General features: G+C 37.8%; 1 non-coding gene across 1 annotated transcript; it reads left to right on the forward strand.

Moving 5' to 3' along the window:
* The first annotated feature begins 1528 nt into the window (after nucleotides 1-1528).
* On the forward strand, nucleotides 1529-1601 carry Trnav-aac (transfer RNA valine (anticodon AAC)). The gene has a single exon. It is a non-coding gene; the product is annotated as a tRNA-Val (tRNA).
* The last annotated feature ends 9260 nt before the right edge of the window (nucleotides 1602-10861 follow it).

Consider the following 10861-nt stretch of genomic DNA (forward strand, 5'->3'; position numbering starts at 1 on the left):
TATTATATAGAGTATAAATATTAAGTAATTGTAAGTAATCGTTAACATTTTTGTGAGAATGATGGCCTAGGTGCACTCCTATTTGTATTACGTAGAATTTTTACGTATTTTGTGGTGTTTAAAGGTACCCTCTCTCATCTACTGTAGAGGTCTTTATCAAGTGATGCATTTAGCTACCTGCATTATTCAACTTTGTTACAAAATGTTAGTGTTGTTCTGTATTTCACTTGTAGCTCTCTTTCATTGACGGGGTTTTGTTTTGTCTTTCGAAACAATGCATCAAGTTTATGTCACTAAATTTTTTCTACAATGTTACCTCTTACAAGACTGCTTCATTGAATATTTTGTTTTGTTATCAAACCTAGAATGCGGAGCCGCTCTTTGCGGTATCTATTCTATCTGTCTTTTATTGACAATAGATTGCGATACTTCGAATGTTCATCTAATTTTTGCAACTGATGTTTCACTGCTTTGTGGATGAGCTAAGTCCACTGTCGGTTTAGAAGCATTTATTTCCTTTTTTTTTTAAGCTGTCGCTAAGATTTAAAAATGATAGCACGTTTTTAGTTCTCATGTCCGCCGAACTGAAAAAAATAGAGTAGATGAGCTGCTAGTGTGTTTAAATGATCTCAAAAATAAGAATGAGTTTGATATACTTAGTCTGTCTGAACACCATGTACCTGTGGGATTGGAAAGTGTCAATGTAAATAGGTATAATGTAGCATTTCACACTTGCAGATCTAGCATGAATAAAGGAGGAGTTGACATTTACACAAAACAAGGGTATCAGTACAAAACAGTAAAAGTAAGCAAATTTTGTGTTGATCAGCACTTTGAAATTTATGCATGTGAACTACAGATAGAAATTTAGTGTTGATATTAGCAACAGTGTACAGGTTCCCATTAGGAGATTGGGAGCTATACATAAAAATGTTTGACTCCCTGTTACGCTGCCCATCAGACAAAAAGAAGAAGTCATTAATCTGTGATGATTTCAATGTAAACTTTCTAGGCAAGTCTGATAGGAAAAGTGAACTACAAGTGTTATTAATGACATATAACTTAGAGTCAGTGATCAACTTCCCTACACATATAACTCAACACAGTAGCACTGTAATAGATAATGTATTTCTACAGCAAGAGGATGTAAAACTAACGCATGCTAAAGGGATTATCAGACCAAGATGCACAATTGATTAACTAACAAAACCTAGCTCGCTGAGCCCAGGCTCCTTGCCGCTAACGAAGTGATTGCTTTTGCTGACATCATTTGCAATAGCGACTGCACGAATTGACGGTACCTCGTACGGAAAGAAAGAGTAGTTGATGCTACTGAGGACTCGACCGCGAGCACTTCCGACGCCTTCTTGGGCTCTTATTCGTGATGGCATTCAGACAGGCAAGGGTGCTGTCAATTGTTGCGTACGAATGCGAAATAGCTGCACTGTGCGTTTCCCCAAAGTGATTTTTACGCCAAAATTGCGATCGTCCTACAAGTTGCGTCAGATGTGCAGCGCAGAGCGTAGCAGTTTCCGTGGTGTAGCGGTTATCACGTCTGCCTAACACGCAGAAGGTCCCCCGTTCGATTCCGGGCGGAAACACTTTTTCGTCACACTCAACAAGACACTTGCTTCAGAAACCATTAAGTAAAAGTGAAAGGCTGGTCAACCCAATATCTATAGATCACTTCAGAGAAAGTTTAAGTAACCTTTATTGGGGAGAAGTATATAATGAGGCCAAATGCTAATGATAAATGCTACATATTTCTTGATAAATTTATATCCCTTTTTGAACAGCGTTGCCCCAAAAAATTATTAAATGTAACACCAAACAGTTTTCAAAGGACCATGGATTACTATAGGCATTATATTGTCTACAGAAAGAAAAAGAAAATTCTATGAGACAGCAAGAATTATTAAAGAACCAGCAGTAATTTTACACTATAAAAATTATATATATATATATATATATATATATATATATATATATATATATATATATATATATATATATATATGTATATATACCTACATTTAAGAAATGATTGTTAAATACATTAGCTACTTGTATATGTTGGTTTTATATATATATATATATATATATATATATATATATATATATATATATATATATATATATATTAGAGATAAAATTAACAACTCGGGCAATAAAATCAAATCAATATGGAATGTTGTTAGAAGAGACACAGGGAAAGTAGCCACTATTACTATTAAAAAGAATAAGACCTCCTTAACCAACAGTATACAAGTAGCTAATGTATTTAACAACCATTTCTTAAGTGTAGGTGAAAAAATTGGTGAGAATAGTTCGAAAGAAAAAGCCCAGCAGTACATGGAAAAGTCAGTTTTGAGAAATCCTTGTCAGATTAATCTTCATCTAACAACCTCTTCTGAAATAAAGAAAATCATTAAATTTTTGAAAAATAAATGTTCAGTTGGAGTAGATGACATCTCTAACAAGATATTAAAACAATGTGGAGCAGGTGCAGCTGATGTTCCGAGTAACGTTTGTAATGCATCACTAATTCAAGGTATTTTCCGAGACAGGTTAAAATATGCCATTTGCAATCCTCTCTACAAAAAAGCAGTCACCACAGATGTAAATAATTACTGGTTAGTAATTTTGCTTACAGCATTTTAAAAATCGTCAGCAAAGTAATATACTCAATAGTGGTTAGCCTTCTCCACAGTAATGGGATACTTAGTAAATCACAATTAGGATTTCAAAAGTGCTGTTCTACTGAAACAGCAATATACAATACCACTGTGAACGTAATGTATTGTTTAAATAGTAAAATGTCACCAATAGGAATTTTCTGTGGCTTATCCAAAGCATCTGATTGTGTGAGCTGTGGAATTATGTTACAGAAATTACAATTCTACAGTATAAATGGAATGGCATATGAGTGGTTTGTCATATGTGCAGAACAGGAAGCAAAAAGTTTCTTTATATGGTTTAAATGATTTAAGGAAGTTATCCACTTCATCTAACTGGGGTGAAATTTCATTTTGTATTCCACAGGCTTTGATCATGTGTCCCTTGCTGTTCTTGATATATGTGAATAATCTCACTTCTTAATTGAAACAACAAGCTAAACCTGCACTGTTTGCTGATGATACAAGCATAATTATTAATACAGTAAAAGAAACCCCAATAGAAAATGACACAAAGAATGTCTTTGGAAAAGTTATTGATTGGTTTTCTGTGGATGGGCTTGCTCTGAACTTTGGAAAAACACAGGACATCCAATTTTCTACTGCAAGGAGTACTGTTCCAATATAACACATAAACAGAAGTCAGTAGCCAGGGTATAGCATATTAAGTTTTTGGGTGCACATATAGCTGAGAATTTTAATTGGGAAATTCATATTTTGGATCTCCTAAAGCGACTAGGTTCAGCAACTTTCGCAATAAGAATAATTGCTAATTTTGGGGATGTAGAAATTAGCAAGCTAACATACTTTGCATACTTTCACTCTATCATGTCATAGAGAATAATATTTTGGATAACTCAACACTTAGGCAAAAAGTATTCAATGTTCAAAAGAAAGGGGTTAGAATAATGTGTGGGGCTCGTAGTCGCACGTCTTGTGGGCATCTGTTTAAAAGGTTAGCAATTCTTACAACAGCCTCACAGTACATTTATTCAGTAATGAAATTTTTTCTCAACAATATGGACCACTTTAAAAACAACAGTGACATTCATGATTGTAATACCAGAAGAAAGAAAGACTTACACTATCCTCTACTTAACCTATCTTTGGCAGAGGAAGGAGTAAAATATGCTGCTGTAAAACTTTTCGATAAATTACCAGATGAAACAAAATATCTGACAGACAGCAGTAATAGTTTCAAAAATAAACGTCCTTTACAACTCCTTCTATACCATGGATGAATTCTTGAATAGGAATAAATATATCAATAGGTATAATATTGCATTTTGTGCCATTTAAGGGAATGGGGTTGGTAATAAATAAAAATTGTGACCTTAAAAAAATAACAACCTAGATTAATGTGTGCATTTCAGGAACTCAGCTGATTTTTTACGTCGTTTGGAGCGACTGCGGTTGAATGACTATGATATTTTAGTGAGTTTCCATGTGGTCTCTCTCTTCACTCGTGTTCCTCTGTCTGATTCGTTGCGGTTAATTGAGGCTAGGTTTGGTGCTGATTTAACTAATCTCTTTCGGCATGTGTTGACATCCACTTACTTTTTATTCAATGACCAGTATTACGAGCAGACAGATGGAATTGCGATGGGTAGTCCGTTGTCTCCTGTGATCGCAAATTTGTTTATGGAAGACATGGAGGAACGTGCATTGGAGTCGGTGCCTTTGAAACCCGCCTGTTTCTTTAGATATGTTGACGATACCTTCGTTGTTTGGCCGCATGGTAGGAAGAATTTGGATGCCTTTCTAGAACATCTGAACTCGATCCACCTGAACATTCGTTTTACGATGGAGGTGGAAGAGGATGGTTGCCTTCCCTTTCTTGACGTGTTGGTTAGGACGAAGGATGATGGATCATTGGGACATGCAGTCTACAGGAAACGTACTTACACCGACTTGTACTTACAGGCTAATAGTAGCCACCATCCGGATCAGCGTGAAGGTGTACTTCGTACCCTGGTACACAGGGCACATATCGTTTCCGAAAATGAGGCTTCATCAGCTGAGCTGTCCCATCTTGAAGTTACGTTTCGTCAAAATGGTTATAATGATAGAGAGATTGAACGTGCGTTGCGCTATCGACCAACTGTACATCGGGTGATTGATGATAATTCTGAGTCGAGACCTAAGCCTCCTGCCTTTTTGCCTTACGTAGGAAACACTTACAACAAGATCGGTCGTATTTTACGGTAATACGGTGTGAAATGTATTTTCCGACCTCCATCTAAAATTAGAGTGCTTTTGAGTTCCGTTAAGGATGATCTTGGTCTGCGTAAGGCGGGTGTATATCGCATTCCTTCTAGCTGCGGCATGGCATATGTTGGTCAAACTATCAGGACCGTGGAGGACCGATGTACTGAGCATAAACGGCACACACGACTGCATCAGCCAAATAGATCTGCTATTATCGAACATTGCTTGGATACTGGTCACCCAATGTTATATAATAACACCGAGATATTGGCATGCACGTCCAGCTATTGGGACAGTGTTATTAAGGAGGCAGTTGAGATTAAATTAGCGAGCAACCTCATTAACAGGGATGGAGGTTTTTGTTTAAACTCTGTTTGGAATCCGGCTCACTCCCTTGTCAAAAACCAGAGGGACAGAGACAATGCTACCTCACCTGCGAGTTCGCAGTCTCACTATCGATAGCTATGACTGGTCATCTAGTTGTTCAGTGTGTGTGTTATCTTTCTTGCATCAGTCCGAGAGCCGAGGTTTTAAATTTTCATGTACGTCGCCTGCCGTTGCAGTTTGCCTTGAAAATGGCGGGGTGTTCTCCCGCTGAAATATCAGCAGTCGCTTAAAAATGTCACCTGACTGAATTCCCGGAAGTTATTTGAAAGTTGTATACGCCAGGAGAAACTCAGGTTTGACAGTTCACATCTGTTCACATGTCGCAAACATCACAATCATTTTACATTCGGCAACAAGAAGCTATAATTCAAGAGTACGTTATTGTTTTGCACTTTTCAGTGCAATGGTATATTTTGCTGGCCTTTACGAAACATAAAAACCAAATCGTGGGCGTAGGCCTTGTAATAGAACCTTCTAACATCATGCAGAAGAGGACCGTATTTCTCTGATACATCGACAACAAATACCATCTGCGTGCTGACATATGACACTTTTGTTCTACGTATAACTCGCCTCTACCGACCTGTGTATAAAGTTTCCTTCACCCATACTTGTAGAAGAAGTCGACATCCAGCAGACTATCATTTGCAATAGCAGCAGATTTCTTTGTTGTAGTTTCGTATGCAATTTGGTTATCGCAGAAGAGCCTGTTTCAAGCAATTTACTCAAATGTTGGGAAAAACACTATCATAATTAGAGGTTATGATGTATGAAATAATACAGGACTTGCGTTAGCACATATTTTTAAACACACACTTATGAGGTTAATAATAAAAACATTCATGATTTCACGGGAAAATATACAGTTGATTTCTATTAGTAGTATGAACAAATCGGTGTAATGTGAGAGCATCTCACATAGGGGGGAGGATTAAAACTGAATGCTGACACAGCATAATTTTTAAGCTTTTCTTGGTCTTAAGTGTCTGGATACCCCAAAATCACCTCAATTAACCGCATTTCATGGTATCTTTTCTCTAATTTTATGTACTCTGTCAGTTTATGTAATTTTGTTAATTTTTCGAGGTTTTACATATTTCGTCGTATTCCCTCAGTTTTACGAATTTACCATCAATTTTTTGTGATTATGTGAAGTTTTATTCGTTTTTTATCGATTTCATATCTTTTTCATATTTTTTTTCCATATGTATATGGTCATATTGCTGACATACCTATGCGTTGTTTGAATTTAAATGAGGATATTTGCGTGTCTTGTACTACAAAATTCTAAGAATCCCTTTCTTCCCGATGATCTACATGCGTAGATTTGGACTGGTAAGACGATCATGAAAAGCATTCACTTTGTACCTAGGTGAGGGTCAACGAAAGGTGCAGGTGATGGGAACATTGAAAACTCGAAGCCTGAAAACAATTCCATGTACTGCTATGACACATCAGAGAGCTTATCTGCGGACTTATTTAGTGATTTACTTGATGGAAACTCAAAGTATGGAAACACTTCTACATGTGCATTTGACCTACACTCTATCGTGTAGGAGTCTGCAACAGTGAGTTGACATATGTACAGAATTGATTTCTGTTGCAGCTCGGATGTTTTCCCCATAAATATACGCTGTTATAACTTGCCAGATGAGCTTTTATTTATACCCTCCAACTCTGATACTTTTCCACAACCCTGTCGGACATATAAAAACTAGATTGTTTTTTACCATAGTAATAAGTTATTCGTTAGCTGACAGTGTGTCAATTGCACTTAGCACCCTTGACCATAAGGGTTTTCGTTTTCCTTACCTACAGAGTGTATCTCCCCAGCAGCGTAATTTATAGACAAACAGTTATGCATTCGAACTGCAACCGTCGCCGCTGACAGCTCTACACACATTCATATAGAGACTCTAAAAGCATATTACCAATCGCAAGGTCTCAATTTCAACCACTTGTACGTTATTTACAACAGTGCTACAGCCCTGCAAATAGCGAAATACTCTTTGCAAAACGGTTGTGTAGGGGATGTAAGCACATTTAAATTCGTCCTACTAAAGAACATAACATCTTTCATGCAGTTTATATTAGCAGTATTTTGTAACAAGATTGTCTAGATTATCCAGTAGTAGCAACAAACCAAGGTATCTTGCTGCGGCTGGCACCCCTCCTTCTATACTCTTAGAGATCCATGATGACGGTATATGTACATCCCAGTTCCGCTATTTTCTGTGCTAGTCTTTTGTGAGTATTATTCTTATGTACGAGATAGAACAGAACAATAGTTGGTCGGTATATAGCACTGTACTCGAATGCACTCAGTCATTTACAATCACATATTCTACAGATGTAGCGCATTTGATCTATTTTCTGTATGGAGAGGAGGAGGTAAGACTGGTTCTAAGCTGGTTAGTTCATGACTGCACATCGAGATCGAGAGGAATGCGTGTTCACCTGTCTCCCCTCTCATCTGGTGCTATCTTTTGGTGTCACTCTTTGCAGCAATTGTGTTATTACAATGATTTTTCCCAATTCCCAGTACATGTGTTGGATTATGACCTGTTATTTACGAGTGCTGGCTTTCTCACGACAATTTCGATATCTAATCAGAATAGTGAAGCATTTTAGCAGGTGTGGTAACGTGTATAAGTCTTCCTGAATTTCGAGCGCTAGAGGTGCAGGGTGTTTGTCGAGCAATGCAGCAGGAGGCATCTGTGGCAAACTCGGCTGTCAAACAGTGATAAACACAGTCCTCACTTGTATGCTTTCAGATAATACACTTATCAAGCTCTTCTCTGTCCAACACCAACATCTCATTAGTTAAATACAATTCCCACCAAAACTAAAGATAATACCTATCACTCCAGGCTTTTCCCCACCAGCTTATAGGTGAAGGGATCCTATGTACATTTTGAGTATATCTGCCGCTGGTTTCGAGTGGTGTTATGAATTTGTTTTCCCCAGCAGGATAACACCAGTTGTTTGACATCATCAATTTTTGAGTTGTTTTGCGATTTTAGGCGCTCTATGTGTAGCCCTTTGTATATTGACGTGTAATTAAGCCCAATCTTTATGATTAATAACGTAATAAGGACTGGTCTTTACTTCAGTTTCCCACCAAAAATAAATAAAGCACAGTAACCTAACCTTGCTCTCCTGCATCTGGACAGATTACCTCTGTAGGAGGGTATTTGGGCTTTCTGTCCAGGAGGATTGGGATTAAAGTCCCAGAAAGGGCATCCACCATTTTGAATTCCCCACCAATTCCCACCAATAGGGTAGTTGAGGTAAGGGGAGGGACAGGGAGGAGAGGGGATACAGAGGAGGCAGGGTTCCAAATGCCAGCTGGGGAAAACCCATGACATCAGTGGGGGAGGGACTGGGGATGGGGTAATTAATTGATAAATTTAATTAATTTTGATACCAATTTGATATCAAAGGTACTCAGAGCCCCATTACCCCACTACTCCCACTACTTCCTTTCACCTATTAGATTTTCCTTCTTTTAATACTTGCAAAACGACCGCACATAAGGCTGGGGTGTGTAAAACGAAACATAACCGATAGAAACAGCAAACACAAAAGCATACTAAAATGATTAAAATAGTAAAAAGGTAAGTAATGTTCTTAATGAACAGGTACAAATTCAAAAACTTCCATGTATGAGTCGTCATGCAAATGCTATCTTTTCTGACAATAACAAGTCATTATATCAGTCTTCGAGTTAACGAAGTGGAGAGCAGTTTTCAAACTGAGACAGGATCATCAATTTTAATCGTTAATCTGCAAGTGTGCTGAAAGTTAGAAATGTCAAAGTTAACTGACTTTCGTAGTTCGCTGTTTGGTACAGACATCGCGAGGATCCAGTAAAAGGACAACATTTTCAACGGATGTGACATATAAACAATTTGCTAAACAGGCTACATTCGTGGTTGTAAATTCAGATGAGGCAATTTTGCTTGGACTGGATCTCTTCGAACCTTTGGTCATCCACAGTCATATAGGACTGAATTGAAAGTTAAACCAGCTGTTGCTGAAATATGACGATATTTTTGCCGAAGCTACAAGTAATATAAAAGACTGAAGCCTAATGTGGTCTCAGAATTCTGCAAACAATGCAACATTCCTTTTGCATTAAAAGATAAGGTATACCAGGAACTCGACCACCTGGAACAGAATGAGGATATCGAAGCCATAAACAGTAGCCAATGAGCAACAACAGTCGTAGCTGTACAGAAACCGAACAACTGTCTTTGCATCTTTGGAGATTTCAAAGCTGCTGTTAATTCTCAATATATTATTTATTCTAATCCTATTCCAAAGCCAGAAGAACTGATGAAAAATTACTTTAGCAAGCTGGACTTTAAAGAAACATATTTGCAAATCCTTCTGGACGAAAACCGATACTCCATTTGTTGTCTGCCATTACAACAGGCTACTCTTCGGAATAGCCAGCTCATCGTCTTTATTCCATTGATATTGAGAACAATTAATTCGGAAAGCTTCGAACATTGTGAACTACTTTGACGACATAATGGGCTCTGGCACAACGCAACAGGAACACTTACAAAATCTGAAAACTGTTTCCAAAATTCTACAAGTGGCAAATCAGAAATGCTACAGGGACACATGCATCTTCTTTCATCGTGAAGAGCAGTGCTTGAATTACATACTGGCTGCAAACGAAATCAAGTCGATGCCGCACCGTGCTATTTCAGGACATACATATTATTATCAAAAGTTTCTGCCGTATCCAGATTCGGTCTCTGAACCACTTCACAATATGAAACTTAAGGGCACCAAATGGAACTGGAACCATGAATGCCAACATGCTTTTAACAAAATAAAACATTGTTAGCTTGAAACCAAATGTCTTACAACATATGTTCCAAGCAAAACACCCACATTTGCTGCGAATGTTTCACACTGTGTCATAGGCACCATTCTCTCGAATCGGCATCGTGGTTCCTAACGATCAATTGAGTTCGTTTCATACATTCTGACAGTGGCACATTGAAATTACAGTCAGGGCAGGAAGGAGGCTCTCGCAGTTATATTTGCAGTCATGAAATAGGAAATTTCAGAATTACATTTACAGACATAAATACATCGTCCTCACAAACTGTAAACCTTAAGTGGCTATCTTTGGAACGAACAATACTGCCCCTACATGGACAGATCGACGTTTGCAGTGCAGAAAGCTGCTTCTGTCGAATTAAGACTACGAAATTACGATGTCTTGTTGAAAAATTGTTCCTCCGAATTATGTATGTGAAAAGTCTTTAAGCTTTTTCAATAAAATAAACGTTATTATCATTCTACATCTTTATTCTTCCAGTCTAAATAATTGCCCTGGTGACTAACAAATTTCTCCCAACGAGAGCCCAGTTTGTTGATACCATTACTGTAGGAAGTTTGACTTTATTGAAGGAGCCGGAACTTCAGGTCTGCTCCATTACTATCAAAGTGAAGTCGTCGAAGGTGTTAGGTGCCCAGATTTTACGGACCTTACATAAAGTTGATCCAGAACGACAGGACGATACAGTATGAGATCCTCAGAAAATGATAATTATGTTACACGCTTCTTG

Source organism: Schistocerca nitens, chromosome 4 (genome assembly GCF_023898315.1).
Source record: "Schistocerca nitens isolate TAMUIC-IGC-003100 chromosome 4, iqSchNite1.1, whole genome shotgun sequence".
NCBI lineage: Eukaryota > Metazoa > Arthropoda > Insecta > Orthoptera > Acrididae > Schistocerca > Schistocerca nitens.